Source organism: Ranitomeya imitator, chromosome 1 (genome assembly GCF_032444005.1).
Source record: "Ranitomeya imitator isolate aRanImi1 chromosome 1, aRanImi1.pri, whole genome shotgun sequence".
Lineage (NCBI taxonomy): Eukaryota > Metazoa > Chordata > Amphibia > Anura > Dendrobatidae > Ranitomeya > Ranitomeya imitator.
The window spans coordinates 479,068,671-479,091,762 of record NC_091282.1 but is presented as its reverse complement, the minus strand read 5'-3'; positions in this window follow the sequence as shown (position 1 = coordinate 479,091,762).

The following is a 23,092-nucleotide window of genomic DNA, read 5'->3' as shown; positions in this document are numbered from 1 at the left end:
GTTCCGGTGATTTACACAGTGTTCAGAGTCAGGTGGTGGAACAAGAGGAGTAGGAGGAACAGGAGGAGTCGTATGCGGAAGGGATCACATCTCCAGGGTCAAGATGGTTGGCAGCACCAAGGCGGCTGGCACTGGAGGCTGGGGGAGAGGGGTTACCGAGGGCGCATGGTAGCAGCCAAACTGTTGAGGAAGGTGCAGGAGGCGAGGAAGAAGTGGAGGACGAACTGGTGCTGGGCATGGAAGATTCATCAGATGAGGGAGACCTTGATCAATTTTCCGTTGTGCGAGGTTAGGGGGAGAGGGCAGACGAAGGAAGCATGATTCTCACCTCGCCACCACCAAGACAACATGGACTTGGTCCTCCTGGATGCGCAAGACACATGAGTGCCTTCTTGCTGCACTACCTGCAACATGACCCTCGGAATTGTCAGAATCCAAAGTAATGCTGACTACTGGGATGCCACACTCTTAGATCCCCGGTACAAAAGCAAATTTGGTGAAATAATTCCTGCAATAGAAAGGGATTCACGCATGCAGGAGAATCAGCAGAGACTGTTACAGAATCTAACATCTGCTTTTCCACAAAACACCAGTGGTGCATGTAGTCAATCTCTGAGTTCTAACTTGCCAACCGTGGGACAATCGAGTCATCACTCAAACCATAACAGTAACATCGTATCTGGTGGTAACAGCAATTTTTTCCAATCGTTTCAATATTTTTTTAGACCATCCTTTGCAAGGCCACAGGAGACAAGAAGTCTGACGCACAGCCAACGCCTAGAGAGGATGGTACAAGAGTAGCTCCAAGTTAACATCGATGCCATGACTGTGGACCCTTGCTCATTTTGGGCTTCCAATCTTCAAAAATGGCCTGAGCTCACCACTCACACCTTGGAGATCTTGTTGTGCCCTGCAGCCAGCGTTCTCTCTGAACGAGTGTTCAGCGCTGCTGGTGGTGTGCTGACAGATATGCGCACGCAGCTGTCCAGTGACAATGTAGACAGACTAACGTTCATCAAGATGAACAAATCCTGGATCCGCAAGGACTTTTCTACCCCTGTGTCATCTTGGGGAGACTAAAAGCTTGATGATTATTTTTGAAAATCACCTCACCAACCGTTTTAAAAAACTCTGGCGAAACTGATGCCACTTAAGTGGTGTCTGTGGCTGAATTTTTGGAAATAATGGAGACCCTTTTATTTAGTCCCCTTGCTGAGTTTTACATGACGTTGTCATCTTCAATTCCAGGTGGGTGGGGTCGTCTGCAGAGTTGTTTCCTCATACTATGTCCTGGGATTCAGAGGTCTGCTCCAAAGCTTCAGTGTCTGCTAGTCAGCAGAGTAGCCCAGCCACCCACCGCCTGTTTACCTAAGTACTATTTTTAACGGCATGTAGCCCAGGAAATCTTTTTGGGCCTAATAGAGTTTGGTGCTACTCAGCAGCGTACTTCACCCATGAAGCAAGCTACACCGCCTGTTTACCTAAGTACTATTTTTAACTGCATCTAGCCCAGGAAATTGTTTTGTACCTAATAGCATTTTGTTCTACTCAGCAGAGTACCCCACCCATGAAGCAAGCTACACCACTTGTTTACCTAAGTAATATTTTTTAACGGCATCTAGCCCAGGAAATCCATTTGGGCCTATTAGAATTTAGTGATACTCAGCAACGTACCCCACCCATGAAGCAAGCTACACCCCCTGTTGATCTAATTACTAATTTTTAACTGCATCTAGCCCAGGAAATTGTTTTGTACCTAATAGCATTTTGTTCTACTCAGCAGAGTACCCCACCCATGAAGCAAGCTACACCACTTGTTTACCTAAGTAATATTTTTTAACGGCATCTAGCCCAGGAAATCCATTTGGGCCTATTAGAATTTAGTGATACTCAGCAACGTACCCCACCCATGAAGCAAGCTACACCGCCTGTTGATCTAATTACTAATTTTTAACTGCATCAAGCCCAGGAAATCCTTTTGGGCCTAGTAGAATTTAGTGATTCTCAGCAGCGTACCCCACCCATGAAGCAAGCTACACTGCCTGTTTACCTAACTACAATTTTGGAACGGCATCTAGCCCAGAAAATCCTTTTGGGCCTAGTAGAATTTAGTGATACTCAGCAGCGTACCCCACCCATGAAGCAAGCTACACCGCCTGTTGATCGAATTACTAATTTTTAACTGCATCTAGCCCAGGAAATCGTTTTGTACCCAATAGCATTTTGTGCTGCTCAGCAGAGTACCCCACCCATGAAGCAAGCTACATTGCCTGCAGATCTAATTACTAATTTTTAACTGCATCTAGCCCAGGCAATACTTTGGGCCTAGGAGCAGTGTCTGCTACTCAGCAGCATACCCCACCCATGAAGCAAGCTACACTGCCTGTTTACCTAACTACTATTTTGTAATGGCATCTAGCCCAGGAAATCCGTTTGGGCCTAGTAGAATTTAGTGATACTCAGCAGCGTACCCCACCCATGAAGCAAGCTACACCGCCTGTTTTCCTAACTACTATTTTGTAATGGCATCTAGCCCAGGAAATCCGTTTGGGCCTAGTAGAATTTAGGGATACTCAGCAGCGTACCCCACCCATGAAGCAAGCTACACCACCTGTTTACCTAACTACTATTTTGGAACGGCATCTAGCCCAGAAAATCCTTTTGGGCCTAGTAGAATTTAGTGATACTCAGCAGCGTACCCCACCCATGAAGCAAGCTACACTGCCTGTTTACCTAACTACTATTATAGAACGGCATCTAGCTCAGGAAATCCGTTTGGGCCTAGTAGAATTTAGTGATACTCAGCAGCGTACCCCACCCATGAAGCAAGCTACACCGCCTGTTTACCTAACTACAATTTTGGAACGGCATCTAGCCCAGAAAATCCTTTTGCGCCTAGTAGAATTTAGTGATACTCAGCAGCGTACCCCACCCATGAAGCAAGCTACACCGCCTGTTGATCTAATTACTAATTTTTAACTGCATCTAGCCCAGGAAATCGTTTTGTACCCAATATCATTTTGTGCTGCTCAGCAGAGTACCCCACCCATGAAGCAACCAACACCGCCTGTTGATCTAATTACAAATTTTTAACTGCATCTAGCCCAGGAAATTGTTTTGTACCTAATAGCATTTTGTGCTACTCCGCAGAGTGCCCCATCCATGAAGCAAGCTACACCGCCTGTTTAGCTAACTACTAGTTTTTAACTGCATCTAGCCCAGGAAATCCTTTTGGGCCTAGTAGAATTTTGTGCTACTCAGCAGCGTACCCCACCCATGAAGCAAGCTACACCGCCTGTTTACCTAACTACTATTTTGTAACGGCATCTGGCCCAGGAAATCCTTTTGGGCCTAGCAGAACTTAGTGCTACTCAGCAGTGTACCCCACCCATGAAGCAAGCTACACCGCCTTCTTTCTTTCTCAATCTAACCCCTCGGTTCTGGGGTGCCCACTCTCCCTCCAGCTCTCTCCTCACAGGTGGACTACCGCGTGTTTTCACACTGTGGCAAATCTTTTGGGCCCAGGCATAGGAAGTCGTCGAGGTAATGGATAATATGTGTCGCCTTACAAACGTCCATGGCGACACATTCGAGGAAGCAACTAAACGCTTCAAATAGTGAGCAGGATATGGAGCACCCCATGGGCAAACAGCGATCAATGTAGTATGCTCCTTCACAGAAGCAGCCCAATGGGAGGACACTATTCAGAGGCACAGGTAGTAACCGGAACGCCCCCTCAATGTCTGCTTTGGCCATTAGGGTGCCCCTTACCAACTACTTGACCCTCCTCTTGCCTCGTCAAAGGAGATACAGTACATAGTACTGTACTTGGTTACGCGTCGATGTTGTCGTTTAATGACCTGCCCTTGGATATGACAAATGGTGGATTAGTCTGAATGTATTGGGTTCATTTTTTGGCACAACTTCCAACGGGGGTACCACTACGTCTTCTAAGGAAAGTGTTCTGAATGGACCCGCTGCCATTCTACCTAAAGATATTTCTTTTTTTTTGTCAAGACATCTGGGTGTTGGTAGAGTGAGTTTAGATTTTTACTCCAGCCTTTCTTGATTTTAGAAGGGCATGACATGCCTATATCTGTGTCTCCCCCTCCTTTTACTCATCCACCTCTTTTCTTTTCACATGACTATATGTAGTTGTGACTTTTCCATGTTTTTTGTGTCTTCTGAGCAGTTTGTCAGCTTTTGGAAACCTTTTAAGGTGTTTTCTATGTGTTTTCCATGTGTTTGTATGTGTTTGTGTTTGCCTGCAATTGGTTTCAATGGGGTTCGACGGTGTTCGTCGAACGTTCTACGAACAGTTTGGCGAACACCTCCCTGTTCGACGAACCAAAACGAACCCGAACACTAGGGAGGTGGCTCAACACTAAACCTAACCTCGTCATCACTAGCATCCTCCTCCACCTCCTCTGCTGACCTCATGGACTGGGGGACTGTGGGTTGACAGTAAGTGGGGTCTCCAACCTGGTCATCATCACCCTGTGTGTTCTCACACCCGTCGTCCTCAGAGCCAACCTCTTCTTGCCCTGACCGAAAAGTCAAATTTTCATTCCAATCAGGTATCTCAGTCTCATCATCAACTTCCTCATTGTCTCCACCAACAGGAGTTACTGTTTGGGAACGAGGGTCTACATTATGCTCAGAACCGTCTTCACCTGGGCCTGGATCCGACTCACAAAGATTCTGGGCATCAGTGCAGATCATTTCCTCATCTGGATTCACAGAAGCTCTGGAGCAGATCTCTGATTTCCAGGCTATAGTATGAGTAAACAGCTCTGCAGACTCAACCATCTGTGTTACCCCATTCTCAGACGGGCGGCTGGAGACTTGGGAGCTGTGAGGAAGCAAGTGCGATTGGGGTGACACCTCTGAGGACTGGAGTATTTGTGATGTTGAAGTTGAGGTGGAGGAGAGCCCACTTGAAGGAGAACTTGACATCCGTTCAAGCACCTGCTCTCTTGGTGCCTCATCTGGAATTTGTAGCGATGCTCGTAGCGATGGTCATAAGAAAGGGATCATATCAGATTGTCCACGAAAAGAAGTAGACTTCTTACTTTGGCTGGAAGATGGTCTTTCTTCTGCAGATGTTACTGTTGCTTTACCACCTACCACACGGACACAACCATTTTTTCCCTTTCCAACACGCCTATTCCCCTTTCCACCAGCAGCAGGCCTTTTGCCACTCATTTTGGTGCTTAACTAATTGGCAACTGTAGTTGTTGGCACAAAAAATGATGGATGGAAACCGAGCAGAGCTGAGTGGCCAAACTGTGGTACTAGCCCAACACGATTTACTGGGTTAGATGCAGTAAAAAATTATTAGATACACAGGCAGTGTAGCTAGCTTCACAGGTGGGCTACTCCGCTGACGTGCAGACACTGCTACTAGGCCCAAAACAATTTACTGGGTTAGATGCAGTAAAAAATTATTAGATACACAGGTGGTGTAGCAAGCTTCACAGGTGGGCTACTCAGATGACTACCAGACAATGCTACTAGCCCAAAAGGATTGGCTGAGCTAGATTACACCAAATGCTGTGACAAACACTTGCACAGCACTGGCACAGACCTGCCTGGTAAAAAGTGCTATGAACTGCTGTAACCTACCCTGAAAAGTGCTGATATTAGAACTAGTCCCGACTCCCTAAACCTATCTCTCTGTATCTAACTGCAAATTGTCTCGCAATTCACACTCTTATACGTGTATATATGTATAGCGCCCACAGCAGCAGCGGTGCCGTCTAACACTAAGCTGCAGCAGTGAGGAAATAGTGGCGATGGGGAAAATGGCTGGTTCTTATAGGGCAAGGACATGTGACATACATAGCCAATGACACATGCCCTTGCTTGTGTGCATCACATGCACTTTGCTGTGTGTGTGTGCACTTCTGATAGGCTGAGAGACTGCACTGCCCCACTGTAAATGCAGGAAAGAAAAGACAAATGGAGATCGGCATTATTTCAGCACAGATCTATCCCCCCCCTGCACACTATATACTGAAACAGTCTATTAACATTGATAAGCAGTTTTAATGTGAAAATCAAGTTAGGCTTTTGGTGAACGAACAGTTATCGAACAGAAACTCGAACAGCCAAATTTTTAGCAAATTGTTTGAGTTCGTCGAACGACTCGAACACCACCCAAAACAGCTCAAATTTAAAATTGGAGAACAATTCGACTCGAACACCTCTCATCTCTAGTCTAGACCAGTATTTACAGCTTTGAATTGAAGTTTCAATGAAGACCTTGTGGTCAAGGGAGAGGTGTAAGCATGGCTGACATCAGGGCATTATTGACCTTACTAGCGTATGGGGCATGGACTGGGTCCCCTCTCTTCTGCTCACCGGGAATCCAGTGGCAGCTTTCTGTCAGTTCAGTAACTGAACATACATCCACGTTCAGATAAAATCTATATTGCCTTGCGGGAAGACTTCCCGTACAGCAATATTTAACATCTGCCAGCCAATCAAAGACTGGCAACTCACATCAGCGTGCATGTCGCTGATGCTTTTTACTGCATTTTAATTACAATGCATTTTGGTATTGGACATTTTTGAAGTTTCAGCTAAGTGCTTAATTTAATGGTAACTATAATGGATCCAATTAAAGGATAAACTTCTACTATATCGTTCAGAACACAGAAAGCAGAATAGAATTCTAGCAACGTATTTGTTTCTAAATGATTTTTGGATGATATTTAGTCAATAATAAAACTGAATATACGGAGTAAAACTGTATACACACTATATTTCTTCTGTTGCAAAGATCAATACACTGAATTGCTACCTACAAAATAAAACAAACTAAATATTAAGATTTGTGGATGGATACCTACTAAGCTAATCAGATTACAGCATCTGTGTCTGGATATTTGCCTATAGGAGGGGAAAACAGAACACAGCATAACAACTTCGCCCACTGTGTTTATACTCAATAACAGATTTTCTCCCCACGCTTCTCACTACGTTCCCACAATCCAATAGAAACAGTGATGAAGATTAGAACACAGTTTGCACAAATTAAAGGACAAATGTAGAAAAACTTAAAAACTTCTTCAAGTTTAGTGACTACACTGACTAACTATATTAAGATATTGCATGTGATATTTCTTGTGTTGAAATTGAAGAATTATGCTGTAATGACGACAAATACAAAATAATAGGCCACAAAATCTTTCTTTACTTGAAGGCAAAACTTTTTTTTTTTTACATTTAATATTTGATTGGTAAAAAGCCCCTGTTAGACATTACTTTTTTATACATGCTATAGAGCTCTTCGCTGTTCTTTTGATTCTCAGCACATCCCAATAAAGGGGTTTTCCCATGGACAAAGTACATTTTAATACATATTGAAATGAAAATAAATTCCACAATTAGTTGTGTTAAAAAAATGTTCCTGTGCTGAGATAATCTTTTAACTGTGTCCCTGGTATGTATTTTGTTATGGCTGTGTCTGACCGTGCAGGAACGTGGTCTGATCATATCACAGATCCTGGGCAGGGGAGGAAGCAAAAGAGTATACAGACATTACAGCACGGGATTGCATATGATTCTCTCTGTGAGGTATAATATGTTTTTAACCCCTTCCCGACCCATGACGCCACGTAGGCGTCATGAAAGTCGGTGCCAATCCGACCCATGACGCCTATGTGGCGTCATGGAAAGATCGCGTCCCTGCAGATCGGGTGAAAGGGTTAACTCCCATTTCACCCGATCTGCAGGGACAGGGGGAGTGGTAGTTTAGCCCAGGGGGGTGGCTTCACCCCCTCGTGGCTACGATCGCTCTGATTGGCTGTTGAAAGTGAAACTGCCAATCAGAGCGATTTGTAATATTTCACCTATTATAACTGGTGAAATATTACAATCCAGCCATGGCCGATGCTGAAATATCATCAGCCATGGCTGGAAATACTAATGTGCCCCCACCCCACCCCACCGATCGCCCCCCCAGCCCCCCGATCTGGCCGGTACACTGCTCCGGCTCCCCTCCGTCCAGTGCTCCGCTCCCCCCCGTGCTCTTGTCCGCTTCCCCCGTGCTCCAATCACCCCCCCGTGCTCCAATCACCCCCCCTGCACTCCGATCCACCCCCCCCGGTGCTCCGTTCCACCCCCCCGTGCTCCGTTCCAGCCCCCCCGTGCTCCGTTCCATGCCCCCGTGCTCCGTTCCACCCCTCCCGTGCTCCGATTCCCCCCCCCGTGCTCCGATCCCCCCCCCGTGCTCCGATCCCCCCCCCATGGTCCCCCCCACCCCATCATACTTACCGATCCAGCCGGGGTCCCGTCCGTCTTCTCCCTGGGCGCCGCCATCTTCCAAAATGGCGGGCGCATGCGCAGTGCGCCCGCCGAATCTGCCGGCCGGCAGATTCGTTCCAAAGTGCATTTTGATCACTGAGATAGATTATATCTCAGTGATCAAAATAAAAAAAATAATAAATGACCCCCCCCCCCCTTTGTCACCCCCATAGGTAGGGACAATAAAAAAAATTAAGAATTTTTTTTTTCCACTAATGTTAGAATAGGGTTAGGGTTAGGGGTAGGGTTAGGGGTAGGGTTAGGGTTAGGGGTAGGGGTAGGGTTAGGGGTAGGGTTAGGGGTAGGGTTAGGGGTAGGGTTAGGGTTAGGGGTAGGGTTAGGGCTAGGGTTAGGGCTAGGGTTAGGGTTAGGGTTAGGGTTAGGGCTAGGGTTAGGGTTTCGGTATGTGCACACGTATTCTGGTCCTCTGCGGATTTTTCCGCTGCGGATTTGATAAATCCGCAGTGCTAAACCGCTGCGGATTTATGGCGGATTTACCGCGTTTTTTTCTGCGCATTTCACTGCGGTTTTACAACTGCGATTTTCTATTGGAGCAGTTGTAAAACCGCTGCGGAATCCGCACAAAGAAGTGACATGCTGCGGAATGTAAACCGCTGCGTTTCCGTGCAGTTTCTCCGCAGCATGTGTACAGTGATTTTTGTTTCCCGTAGGTTTACATTGAACTGTAAACTCATGGGAAACTGTTGGGGATCCACAGCGTTTTCCGCAGCGTGTGCACATACCTTTAGAATTAGGCTATGTGCACACGGTGCGGATTTGGCTGCGGATTGGCCGCTGCGGATTCGCAGCAGTGTTCCATCAGGTTTACAGTACCATGTAAAAATATGAAAAACCAAATCCGCTGTGCCCATGGTGCGGAAAATACCGCGCGGAAACGCTGCGTTGTGTTTTCCGCAGCATGTCAATTCTTTGTGCGGATTCCGCAGCGTTTTACACCTGCTCCTCAATAGGAATCCGCAGGTGAAATCCGCACAAAAAACACTGGAAATCCGCGGAAAATCCGCAGGTAAAACGCAGTGCCTTTTACCCGCGGATTTTTCAAAAATGGTGCTGAAAAATCTCACACGAATCCACAACGTGGGCACATAGGGTTAGGGTTAGGGTTGGAATTAGGGTTGTGGTTAGGGTTGTGATTAGGGTTATGGCTACAGTTGGGATTAGGGTTAGGGGTGTGTTGGGGTTAGTGTTGGAGTTAGAATTGAGGGGTTACCACTGTTTAGGCACATCAGGGGTCTCCAAACGCAACATGGCGCCACCATTGATTCCAGCCAATCTCGTATTCAAAAAGTCAAATGGTGCTCCCTCACTTCCGAGCCCCGACGTGCACCCAAACAGTGGTTTACCCCCACATATGGGGTACCAGCATACTCAGGACAAACTGCGCAACAATTACTGGGGTCCAATTTCTCCTGTTACCCTTGTGAATCTAAAAAAATGCTTGCTAAAACATAATTTTTGAGGAAAGAAAAATGATTTTTTATTTTCACGGCTCTGCGTTGTAAACGTCTGTGAAGCACTTGGGGGTTCAAAGTGCTCACCACATATCTAGATAAGTTCCTTGGGGGGTCTAGTTTCTAAAATGGGGTCACTTGTGGGGGGTTTCTACTGTTTAGGCACACCAGGGGCTCTGCAAACGCAACGTGACACCCGCAGACCATTCCATCAAAGTCTGCATTTCAAAAGTCACTACTTCCCTTCTGAGCCCCGACGTGTGCCCAAACAGTGGTTTACCCCCACTCATGGGGTATCAGCGTACTCAGGAGAAACTGGACAACAACTTTTGGGGTACAATTTCTCCTGTAACCCTTGGGAAAATAAAAAATTCTGGGCTAAATAATTATTTTTGAGGAAAGAAAACGTATTTATTATTTTCACGGCTCTGCATTATAAACTTCTATGAAGCACTTGGGGGTTCAAAGTGCTCACCACACATCTAGATAAGTTCCTTTCGGGGTCTAGTTTCCAAAATGGGGTCACTTGTGGGGGGTTTCTACTGTTAAGCCACATCAGGGGCTCTGCAAACGCAACGTGACGCCCGCAGAGCATTCCATCAAAGTCTGCATTTCAAAACGTCACTACTTCAATTCCAAGCCCCGGCATGTGCCCAAACAGTAGTTTACCCCCACATATGGGGTATCACCGTACTCAGGAGAAACTGGACAACAAATATTGGGGTCAAATTTCTCCTGTTACCCTTGGGAAAATTAAAAAATTCTGGGCTAAATAATTTTTTTTGAGGAAAGAAAACGTATTTATTATTTTCACGGCTCTGCATTATAAACTTCTATGAAGCGCTTGGGGCTTCAAAGTGCTCACCACACATCTAGATAAGTTCCTTTCGGGGTCTAGTTTCCAAAATGGGGTCACTTGTGGGGGGTTTCTACTGTTAAGCCACATCAGGGGCTCTGCAAACGCAACGTGACACACACAGAGCATTCCATCAAAGTCTGCATTTCAAAACGTCACTACTTCACTTCCGAGCCTCGGCATGTGCCCAAACAGTGGTTTACCCCCACATATGGGGTATCAGCGTACTCAGGAGAAACTGGACAACAACTTTTGGGGTCCAATTTCTTCTGTAACCCTTGGGAAAATAAAAAATTCTGGGCTAAATAATTATTTTTGAGGAAAGAAAACGTATTTATTATTTTCACGGCTCTGCATTATAAACTTCTATGAAGCACTTGGGGGTTCAAAGTGCTCACCACACATCTAGATAAGTTCCTTTGGGGGTCTAGTTTCCAAAATGGGGTCACTTGTGGGGGGTTTCTACTGTTAAGCCACATCAGGGGCTCTGCAAACGCAACGTGACGCCCACAGAGCATTCCATCAAAGTCTGCATTTCAAAACGTCACTACTTCACTTCCGAGCCCCGGCATGTGCCCAAACAGTGATTTACCCCCACATATGGGGTATCAGCGTACTCAGGAGAAACTGGACAACAACTTTTGGGGTCAAATTTCTCCTGTTACCCTTGGGAAAATAAAAAATTGCAGGCTAAAAGATCATTTTTGAGAAAATAATTTTTTTTTTTTATTTTCATGGCTCTGCGTTATAAACTTCTGTGAAGCACTTGGGGGTTCAAAGTCCTCACCACACATCTAGATTAGTTCCTTTGGGGGTCTAGTTTCCAAAATGGTGTCATTTCTGGGGGATCTCCAATGTTTAGGCACACAGGGGCTCTCCAAACGTGACATGGTGTCCGCTAATGATTGGAGCTAATTTTCCATTTAAAAAGCCAAATGGCGTGCCATCCCTTCCGAGCCCTGCCGTGCGCCCAAACAGTGGTTTACCCCCACATATGGGGTATCAGCGTACTCAGGACAAACTGGACAACAATATTTGGGGTCCAATTTCTCCTATTATCCTTGGCAAAATAGGAAATTCCAGGCTAAAAAATCATTTTTGAGGAAAGAAAAATTATTTTTTATTTTCATGGCTCTGCGTTATAAACTTCTGTGAAGCACCTGGGGGTTTAAAGTGCTCAATATGCATCTAGATAAGTTCCTTGGGGGGTCTAGTTTCCAAAATGGGGTCACTTGTGGGGGAGCTCCAATGTTTAGGCACACAGGGGCTCTCCAAACGCGACATGGTGTCCGCTAACAATTGGAGCTAATTTTCCATTCAAAAAGTCAAATGGCGCGCCTTCCCTTCCGAGCCCTGCTGAGTGCCCAAACAGTGGTTTACCCCACATATGAGGTATCGACGTACTCGGGAGAAATTGCCCAACAAATTTTATGATCCATTTTATCCTACTGCCCATGTGAAAATGAAAAAATTGAGGCGAAAAATTTTTTTTGTGAAAAAAAAGTACTTTTTCATTTTTACAGATCAATTTGTGAAGCACCTGAGGGATTAAAGTGCTCACTAGGCATCTAAATAAGTTCCTTGGGGGGTCTAGTTTCCAAAATGGGGTCACTTGTGGGGGAGCGCCAATGTTTAGGCACACAGGAGCTTTCCAAACGGGACATGGTGTCCGCTAACGATGGAAATAATTTTTCATTCAAAAAGTCAAATGGCGCTCCTTCCCTTCTGAGCCTTACCATGTGCCCAAACAGTGGTTTACCCCCACATGTGAGGTATTGATGTACTCAGGAGAAATTGCCCAACACATTTTAGGATCCATTTTATCCTGTTGCCCATGTGAAAATGAAAAAATTGAGGCTAAAAGAATTTTTTTGTGAAAAAAAAGTACTTTTTCATATTTACGGATCAATTTGTGAAGCACCTGGGGGTTCAAAGTGCTCACTATGCATCTAGATAAGTTCCTTGGGGCGTCTAGTTTCCAAAATGGGGTCACTTGTGGGGGAGCTCCAATTTTTAGGCACACGGGGGCTCTCCAAACGTGACATGGTGTCCGCTAAAGAGTGGAGCCAATTTTTGATTCAAAAAGTCAAATGGCGCTCCTTCCCTTCCAAGCCCTGCCGTGCGCCCAAACAGTGGTTTACCCCCACATATGAGGTATCAGCGTACTCAGGACAAATTGGACAACAACTATCGTGGTTCAGTTTCTCCTTTTACCATTGGGAAAATAAAAAAATTGTTGCTAAAAGATAATTTTTGTGACTAAAAAGTTAAATGTTCATTTTTTCCTTCCATGTTGCTTCTGCTGCTGTGAAGCACCTGAAGGGTTAATAAACTTCTTGAATGTGGTTTTGAGTACCTTGAGGGGTGCAGTTTTTAGAATGGTGTCACTTTTGGGTATTTTCAGCCATATAGACCCCTCAAACTGACTTCAAATGTGAGGTGGTCCCTAAAAAAAATGGTTTTGTAAATTTCGTTGTAAAAATGAGAAATTGCTGGTCAAATTTTAACCCTTATAACTTCCTAACAAAAAAAATTTTGTTTCCAAAATTGTGCTGATGTAAAGTAAACATGTGGGAAATGTTATTTATTAACTATTTTGTGTCACATATCTCTCTGGTTTAACAGAATAAAAATTCAAAATGTGAAAATTGCGAAATTTTCAAAATTTTCGCCAAATTTCCGTTTTTATCACAAATAAACGCAGAATTTATTGACCTAAATTTACCACTAACATGAAGCCCAATATGTCACGAAAAAACAATCTCAGAACCGCTAGGATCCGTTGAAGCGTTCCTGAGTTATTACCTAATAAAGGGACACTGGTCAGACTTGCAAACAACGGCAAGGTCTTTAAGGTCAAAATAGGCTGGGTCATGAAGGGGTTAAACAGGCAGGAAAATGTTCTATACAGAGAAAAAATCAGCTGTGATCCTGCTCTGTAATGTCTGTATTCTCTTGATTCCCCCCTGCTCAGGAGATATGGTAGGTATACACCATGTCCTGCATGGCCACACACAACCATTACCCAGTACACAGCAGGGGCACATTTATAAGATTACCTCAGCACAGTGACATTTTTTAATACATCCAATTGTGTAACTTATTTTTATTCCAAGATCTATTGATTAAAATGTACTTTTGTGGAACAACTCCTATTTAAAGTGAAGCTGTCACCAGGTTTGTCTGATAAGGGACCAAGGCGCCGGACCAAGACTAGCGACGCCTTTCGGAACCGGACCGCCTCGCAGATAAGAATAATAAAAGTTATTTTTCTTCTCTTACAGGTCGGGATGGGGGCACATATACAGCATTATAGAATGCTGTATATCAGCCCTAAAAGGTAACGTCCACATCTCAAAACTGGTGACAGGTTCCCTTTAATGTGTCCTGCATGATTGGATGCATATACCCAGTGGTTAAATTCAACTGCTGATATATTCATACATGGCTGGCATTTCAGACCAGCTATAAGAAATCAGTGTATTGTATCAGTAGCAGTATAGAAATCTGTCTTTTCATCAGCACTGATCACATTAGGTAGACATTCTGGGAAGGTATTGAAAAAAATATACTAGGGGCATCCTAGCAAGCATGTAACAACTGTATTTAGCTCCAGGATGAGTTTTTATAAATTAGTCTAATTGAAAAATTGTTTCACATGAGTTAAAAAAATGTAATATTTATTCGTAGGACAACTCCTTTTGGTAAATCGATGATTGGTAATGGTTGAGCAATCAGTTCAAGAAAGTTACCTTGGCGTTTGTTGTAGTGTGTTTATTCAAGCACAGCAACTGGGGACTATAGTTATGCCCCAATTACTTAAAGAATGACTGATCATTTTAGACGGATCATTCATTGATTTTCAAAATTCTCAATTAACATGTAAAATCTGTCTTCAGTGTACACTGATTTTCTGATTACCAATATTGTTGATGCTCATAAAATTGCTTGCAGTAGAAGGTCTGTACCTGCCTCTTTCTCCTGCCTCGTCCTTGCCTTTCTATGAAATTGTAAAAGTGCCAACAGTCATCTCCTTTCTCAGTAAAGGCAAAGTCTGTCTTCACGGAATACTGATTTTATCCATTAATTGAGAGGGAATTATCAATCCAGGAGGTGAAAGAAACAGATTTATCTGATACATCTCGGTCAGCAGGTACTTAATGTACTGAGTACATCATAGCTTAAATGGGGCACGGGACTGCTGTGGCAGCGATCGCATCTGTGTGTCGGTGCCATCTTACCGAAGGGTAGATCATCTTCCAGGGGGATCTTACTACCTGTTTCTGAACAGCCAATCACAGTATTTTCAGTATGTCAGGCAATCAAATTGCCTGAAACATTGAGGTCCAGCCTATGATCAGTGCTGTAAGAGTACCGATCATAGTCTGGAGCCTAGCAACTAGGGAGTCACCAGGGCCAGCATTAATTGGTGAGATCGACTATGATGGAAATCACACCAATCACAGGACACAGACACGATCTGACCCCACAGTGGCCGCTCATTCCAGCTTTGGGATGTTGCAGAGCAGTCACTTTGCTGATTTGTTTGCTGGGCTTGGTGGTGTCACAGACTTTTTGAAAACTGTGCATCAATGCTGTTTGTGTTCCTGCTGCTTCTGAAGAATTACAAAAGGAGAGTTCCTGATCCCTCCCTGATCATTGGTCTATTTTCCTAATCCATCCCAATCCCCCTCTTCCCACCTTACTCCCCTGTTCCCTTATTTTGCCCCCTCTACTCCCTTTGCACCACCCCTTCTTCCACCAAGTGCTGATCAGTACTTTTTCTTTCAAATCAAAGATAATTGTCCGTGCTTGCTAAATTCCAGGACTGGGTACATTTTCCACGATTTTATTTGCCCCTGTCCATTTTCCTCCCCGCCTTTTGCATCACCAAGGTACCTGCGTCCTGCAGCTGCCGACTGTTGATCAGCGACTCAACACTGATCCACACTCGTGCTCGCTATTTTCCACTTTTTTTTTAGAAACTATTTTTTCTCCCACTTCCCCTTTGCACAACTCTGTGTGAGTGTGTCATAAAGCCGCTGATCAAACTTACACCACTGATTAACACCCGTGCTTGTTTTTGGCATGGACTTTTTTTCTGTGTATTTTTTTTATCCATTTTTGCACCACATCCGCGCATGCATACTACAACAGTTGAGCGCTGGTTGGTGACGAATATCACTGACCGGTCTTCAGTAGTTTTTTTTTTATTGGTGAAAAAAGAATTGAATAAAAAGAAATTTAGATTAGTTGATAGGATTAGATTAGGTACAGTAAAAATATACCAATCATCATCTACTACAGTATTTATTACTGAATTGAGTTAGTAAAGATGAAAAAAAATAGATTCATTGATAGGATTAGATTAGGGAGAGTAAAAATATACTGCAGTAATCATCATCTACTACAGTATTTTTTACTTAATTCAGTTAGTGTCATTGTCAGCATGGAAAAAAGAATCAGATCCGTGCATCCTACAGCTGTCAAGCGCTGATCACTGACACAAATCAGTGATCAACCTCTCATAAACAATAGTAATAGTAATCATCAGCTACTACAGTAATAAAAAATCATCCATGCGTTCATCCTACAGCCTTCATGCGCTGATCACTGAAGTTTCACATCAGTGATGGTTTTTTTTTTATTCTTTTTTTTGAAAAAAGAACAAAAAATAATTTAGATTAGGGACAGTAAAAATATACCATAGTAATCTTTGGCTACTACAGTATTTTTTATCTAATTGAGTTAGGGTTAGTGTCATCATGGAAAAAAGAATCACTTCTGTGCGTCTGTCCTAGAGCCACTGAGCATTTATCAGCAACACCTCTTTGATTGAAGCAAATCAGTGATCAACCTCCGGTTGTTGTTTTTTTTTTAAAGGAATAAAAAATAATTTAGATTAGAAACAGTAAAAATGTACCATAGTAATTGTCAGCTACTACAGTAATTTTTCTGAATTGAGTTAGTGTCGGGTGGAAAAAAAACATCAGTGTGTCCATGCTACGACAATGTACTTCAGTGCTCCTGCTGTTGGGTTTCTTTTAAAAAAAAAGAATTAAATATAATTTATATTAGGGACTGTAAAAGTATACCATAGTAATTGTTGGCTACTACAGTACTTTTTACTGAATTGAGTAAAGGTTATTGTCAGCGTGGGAAAAAGAATCACTTTCGTGCATATGTCCTAGAGCACTGGCCAGCAACACATCACTGATTGACCTATGGATGTTTTTTTGTGTGGAAAGAGAGTTAAAAATATTTTTGATTATTTGAAAGGATTAGATTTTTTTCTCCTCTAAATTAAAAAAGGTTACACCAAGCACTCACACACACATATCGGAATAAAATTTGGTACACATGCAAACATCACATAAGTGAAAAAATGTTGGCCGACTCGTCTCAAACCCAATATTCAGAGGAAGAGGCATATGCTTTCCTTGTCTCTGACACTGACAGCGAGTGAGAGGATCCCGCCTTCCTTTATTTTTCCAATGCATCCTCTTTCTCAAGTGATACCGAATAGCCCCAGTGCAGAAAATGAACCAGCACCCACCATTACTGACCCAATATGGACCTCACCCTTGAAGACTATGAGCCACAGTTTCCTGACTTTGTGGCACAATTAGGAATCCAGTTTGATACCACTGGTCTCACAGTAATAGACTTTTTCAAAGTATTTTCCTTTGAGGATTTTGTAAACTTCATGATGGCAGAGACAAATTTGTACGTCCAGCAATTTTTGTCACAAAACAGCCCGTCATCATTATCTAACTGGTCCCTTGTAGACATTTTGGAGCTTAGTCCTTTACATTGGGATAGTAAAGAAACCAGATCTTTAGTAATATTGGAATGTTGATGTTTTGGATAACAATCCACTATTAAGCATGGCAATAACCTGTAAATGTTTTGTGGCCATCCACAAATTTTTGCTTTATAACGATAAAGCTCGGTGTCTTCCTCGAGGTGACCCCAACTTTGACCAACTTTTCAAAGTTTTTCCGGTCATTGATCACTTCAGCAACAAGTTTGCTAAGGTGTACATGCGCCAAAGGGACATCTGCATGGATGAGACCCTAATTCATTTCAAGGGGAGGCACAAATTCCGACAGTGCCTGCCCAGTAACAGGGCCAGGTACAGAATTAAGCTGCATAAACTGTGTGAGTGTACCTCAGGGTACACCCACAAGGTTAGAGTTTATGAATGGAAGAACACCTTGATTCAACCCCCTGAAAGCCTCACTGTCCTGGTGGTGAGTGGGAAAATTGTGTGGGATTTGATGCACCCACTGGTGGATCAAGGTTATCACCTCTTTGTAGATAACTTTCATACAAGTTTCCCACTGCTGAAGTCCCTCACTGTGTTAGGTACTGCAGTCTGTGGTACTGTCTGCAAAAATCAGAAAGACCTCCGTAAGACGCTAATTAGGTGGCTGCTCAGGAAGGGCCAGAGGAGGGCCCAATGTAATGACAACATGCTGATGGTCGAGTACAAGGACAAGAGTGATATTCTTTTCTTGACTATCATACATGGTGATGACAGCTCCTCAACCAATGAGTAAGGTACCTCTACACAAGGTCCACAAGCCACACTGTGTACTGGGGTACAATAATAACATGGGGGAGTTGATATCTCTGATCAAGTGTCCCAACCGTACAGTGCCATGAGAAAGGTGGTACAAGAAGCTGGCCGTGCACATTGTGCAGATGGAAATGTACAACACTTTCGTGCTATCACGATGTGCAGGCCATATCGATACGTCATACCTTCTGTCCCAGGAGGTAGTCATTAAGGCCCTGATATTTGGCAGTCAGGAAGGGGCAGCTCTCAGTACTTCTGGAACTGAAGGTGCTTGTATCGTACCAGGTCAACATTTCGTCAGTGAGGTCCCTCAAACCGCAAAGAAAGGATGGCCAAAAAAGGGTGCCAAGTCTGTTACAAAAGGGGAATACCCAAGAACACCATTTGGCAATGTGACACCGGCTCCAACAAACCTGGCCTGTGTATAAAAGAATGCTTCTGATGGCACCACACATCCATGGACGGCTAAATTCAATTCTGACTTACACAACTCACAATTGATACCCTGGCATACACTACGCAACACACCTATTACAACATAACGAACACTACACTACTCACATATGCCAACCTGACTAATACTACACTACCTACGTATGTCAACCTGGTGAACTCTACACAATTTACATATGTGTCACCACATTATAAAATTCACAAACCAGGAAAATATTAGATGAATTCCAATATAGGGTCATTTGTTGGGGGTTTCTACTATTTAGGCACATCAGGGTCCCTCCAAATGTGACATGGCTTCCGCTACTGATTCCAGCAGATTTTGCATTAAAAAAGTTAAATGACGCTCCTTCCCTTCCGAGCCCTGCCATGCACCCAAACATTGGTTTTCCCCACATATATGGTATCGGCATGTTCAGGAGAAATTGAACTACAAATATTTGGGTCATTTACCCTTGTTGTTAGGGTTGGCGGAACGCACCAAATATATATTTATTAGAGGAAATTGGTGCGTTCGCAACCCGGGATCCACCGTGCAGGAAAGCACCTGCAGCTAGATATGGCGGTACTATATAGTGGCATAAACAGTCTCTGTTACTTCACAGAGTCTGTTAGCAAAGATAACGCTGTGCCCTGTTTGGCTCACAGAGGCACACAGCTACTTAGTAGAGCAGATGGTGGTCATGCGGTCAAAATGCAAACATGAAACTCCTCGCCGGAGGTGCCAGCATTCTAGGGGCTTATTTCAGCCGGGTCCCTGAATACACACACACAAAACTCCTCGCCGGAGATGCCAGCATTCTAGGGGCTTATTTCAGCTGGGTCCCTGACTGCATACAAAACATGACCACACTGGCGCTGAGCTCATACATAAATTGACACTAGCGCATGGCCGTGCGGTCATGAGAACCCTTTATAGCTGTAGCACCTACAGAACCTTCCAAGAAGGACCAATGGAAGGCTGCCACAGAACTTGATCAGGTACAGGGCCTCCCTGGAGGACCAATGGAAGTTTTTGCAGTACCTGAGCATGTGACCCTTGATCTCCACTGAGAGATCTTGCCCTGGGCATGCTCAGTGTGCAAAGCAGGACTTAGTCCCAGAAAAGCCTGCTCGCCGCAGACCAGTGCAGGGTACAATAGTAAAGCCTGGAGAAGCAGCAGTAACCCTTTGCACAGTATCAGATTCAGTGAGACGCTGGGACCGACGTCTCCGCTGAGCAGGCTCCACTGCAGCCAATGCAGAATGGGAGACCGCAGCAGACATGGTTCGAGATTCCCCCTGTACAGCGTCGGGAACTCGACTCCTAACATTACCCCCCCCCCTCCTAGGGCCCCCCTCCTTGAGCCTCGCTACGCTCAAAAGCTGCAATGAGCAGCGGAGCCCGAATGTGCTCCACAGGTTCCCAGGTTCTATCTTCTGGACCGTGACCCTCCCAGTCCACCAGATAAAATTTCTTGCCACGTACCACCTTGCATCCCACGATAGCATTCACCTCAAACTCATCCGTGGATGAACCTGATGTCCCAGCAGATGACTCAGAAAACCGGGACATGTGAGCGGACTTTAAGAGGGAAAAGTGAAAAGTGTTGGTGATACCAAGGTGTGGAGGAATAGCCAAAAGGTAGACCACAGGGTTGACCTGTTCAAGAACCTTGAATGGGCCAATGTAGCGAGGCACAAACTTAGTGGACTCAACTCGCAGCCTGATGTTATGGGCGGAGAGCCACACTAAGTCGCCAGGAGCAAAGGTCGGAGCGGGGCACCGGTGTGTATCAGCAGAAACCCTCATTCTCTCCTTGGAGGCCCAGATGGCATCCTGTGTGTGGTCCCAAATGTCACGAGCCTCCACCGCCCAGTATGCCACCCTAGAATCGGTGGATGACATGGGCATGGGCACAGGGACATGCGGATGCTGGCCGTAATTAAGGAGAAAAGGAGTCTGCCCAGTGGAATCGGCTACGGCGTTGTTCAAGGCAAATTCCGCACAAGGTAGCAAAGATACCAGTCATCCTGCCTAGCAGAGACAAAATGCCGCAAGTATGTCACCAGAGTCTGGTTGGTCCTCTCTATCAACCCATTCGTCTCGGGATGGTATGCAGAGGAGAGATTCAACTCTATGCTGAGTAAACGGCAGAGCTCTCTCCAAAACCGAGACGCAAACTGGGGACCCCGGTCGCTGACAATTTTATAAGGCATTCCATGTAAACGGAAAATATGTTTTATGAACAACGCCGCCAAGACCCGTGCAGAAGGTAACCGTGGAAGAGGCACCAAGTGCACCATTTTAGAGAAATGATCGGTGACAACCCAGATAACGGTGCAGCTACGAGACTTGGGTAAGCCCACCACGAAGTCCATCATGACCATTTCCCAGGGCCTGTCTGCCACCGGTAGGGGGTAAAGCAACCCAGCAGGCCGTTGCCGAGGAGACCGATTCTGGGCACAGGAAACGCACGCCCGAATATAGTCCCCGACATCATGAGCCATATGCGGCCACCAGTACTTTCTCGCCAAAAGCTCAGATGTCTTTTTGGTCCCAAAATGCCCACCCACTCTGGACGAGTGAGCCCAAGCAAGAACCTCCGGTCGCAAATTCGCCGGCGCGAAAGTCTTGCCCGGGGGCACAGACTCTAGCAAAACCGGAGCTACAGTTCTCAGGCTCTCAGAAGAAACAATAAACCGAGGCTCCTCCTCCTCCTCCTCATATGACACTACGGAGCAGGAGAGAGCATCAGTGCGAATGTTCTTCTCCCCAGAGAGAAAATGAAGAGTAAAATGAAACTGAGAGAAGAACAGGGACCATCTAGCCTGGTGAGAATTCAGCCGCTGGGCCGTCTGGAGATATACCAAGTTCTTTTGGTCAGTGAATACCTGGAAGAAAAAGCGAGCTCCCTCCAAGAGGTGTCTCCACTCTGAGAAAGCCAACTTCATGGCTAGCAACTCCCTGTCCCCGATGGAATAATTCCTCTCCGCTGGTGTGAAGGTCTTGGAGAAGAAGAACCAAGGATGCTTCCAACCTTGAGCATCCTTTTGGAAAAGGACTGCTCCAGCACCAACGGATGAGGCATCCACCTCCACGGGCACAAGGGGGCATTCTTTGCGTCTGGAGGAGAGAAGGTTTTTCAACCAACATAGAAGAGGATTCTTTACTGTTAGGGCAGTGAGAATCTGGAATTGCTTGCCTGAGGAGGTGGTGATGGCGAACTCAGTCGAGGGGTTCAAGAGAGGCCTGGATGTCTTCCTGGAGCAGAACAATATTGTATCATACAATTATTAGGTTCTGTAGAAGGACGTAGATCTGGGTATTTATTATGATGGAATATAGGCTGAACTGGATGGACAAATGTCTTTTTTCGGCCTTACTAACTATGTTACTATGTTACTATGTTATAAATGGCTTATCTACATCGGAGCGATGTAGAATGGGAGCACTAGCGAAGTGTGACTTAACCGAGAGGAAGGCTTTGGAGACATCCTCCGACCACAACTTGGGATTTGCTCCCTTCTTGGTGAGGGCAACCAAGGGAGCTACCAAAGTTGAGAAGTGTGGGATGAACTGACGATAGTAATTAATGAACCCCATAAAGTGCTGCACCGCTTTAAGTGAATGGGGTTCCTGCCTGTCCATCACAGCCTGTAGCTTGGCAGGATCCATAGCCAAACCCTGGGCAGAGATGATATAACCAAGGAAAGGCAAGGACTCCTGCTCAAATACACACTTCTCCAATTTGGCGTAGAGGGAGTTTGCCCGGAAGAGGTCGAAGACTTTGTGAACATCTCTCCGATGGGAGTCAATATCTGGAGAGTAGATGAGAATATCATCCAGATAGACTACGACTGAGGTGGTGAGCATATCCCGGAAGATGTCATTCACAAAGTCTTGGAAAACGGCTGGGGCATTACAGAGCCCGAAGGGCATCACCAGATATTCATAGTGCCCATCCCTGGTGTTAAAAGCCGTCTTCCATTCGTTCCCCTCACGGATGGGAATCAGGTTGTAAGCACCCCGCAGATCTAATTTTGTAAATACCCTTGCTCCCCATAGCCTATCAAAAAGCTCAGATATCAGGGGTAATGGGTACTTGTTCTTAACGGTGATGGCGTTAAGACCCCTGTAGTCTATGCATGGACGTAAGTCTCCACTCTTCTTCTGCATGAAGAAGAACCCAGCCCCTGCAGGTGACACTGACTTCCTAATGAATCCTCTTGCCAGATTCTCTTGGATGTACTGAGACATTGCCTCCATCTCTGGGAGAGATAACGGATAGACTTGACACCGGGGAGGCTCAGCACCAGGCAAGAGGTCAATAGGACAGTCATAGGGGCGGTGAGGCAGAAGGGTCTCCGCAGCCCTTTTGGAGAACACGTCCGCAGAGGGCCAATAGTGCTTGAGGAGAGAGGAAAGATCTGAGGTTA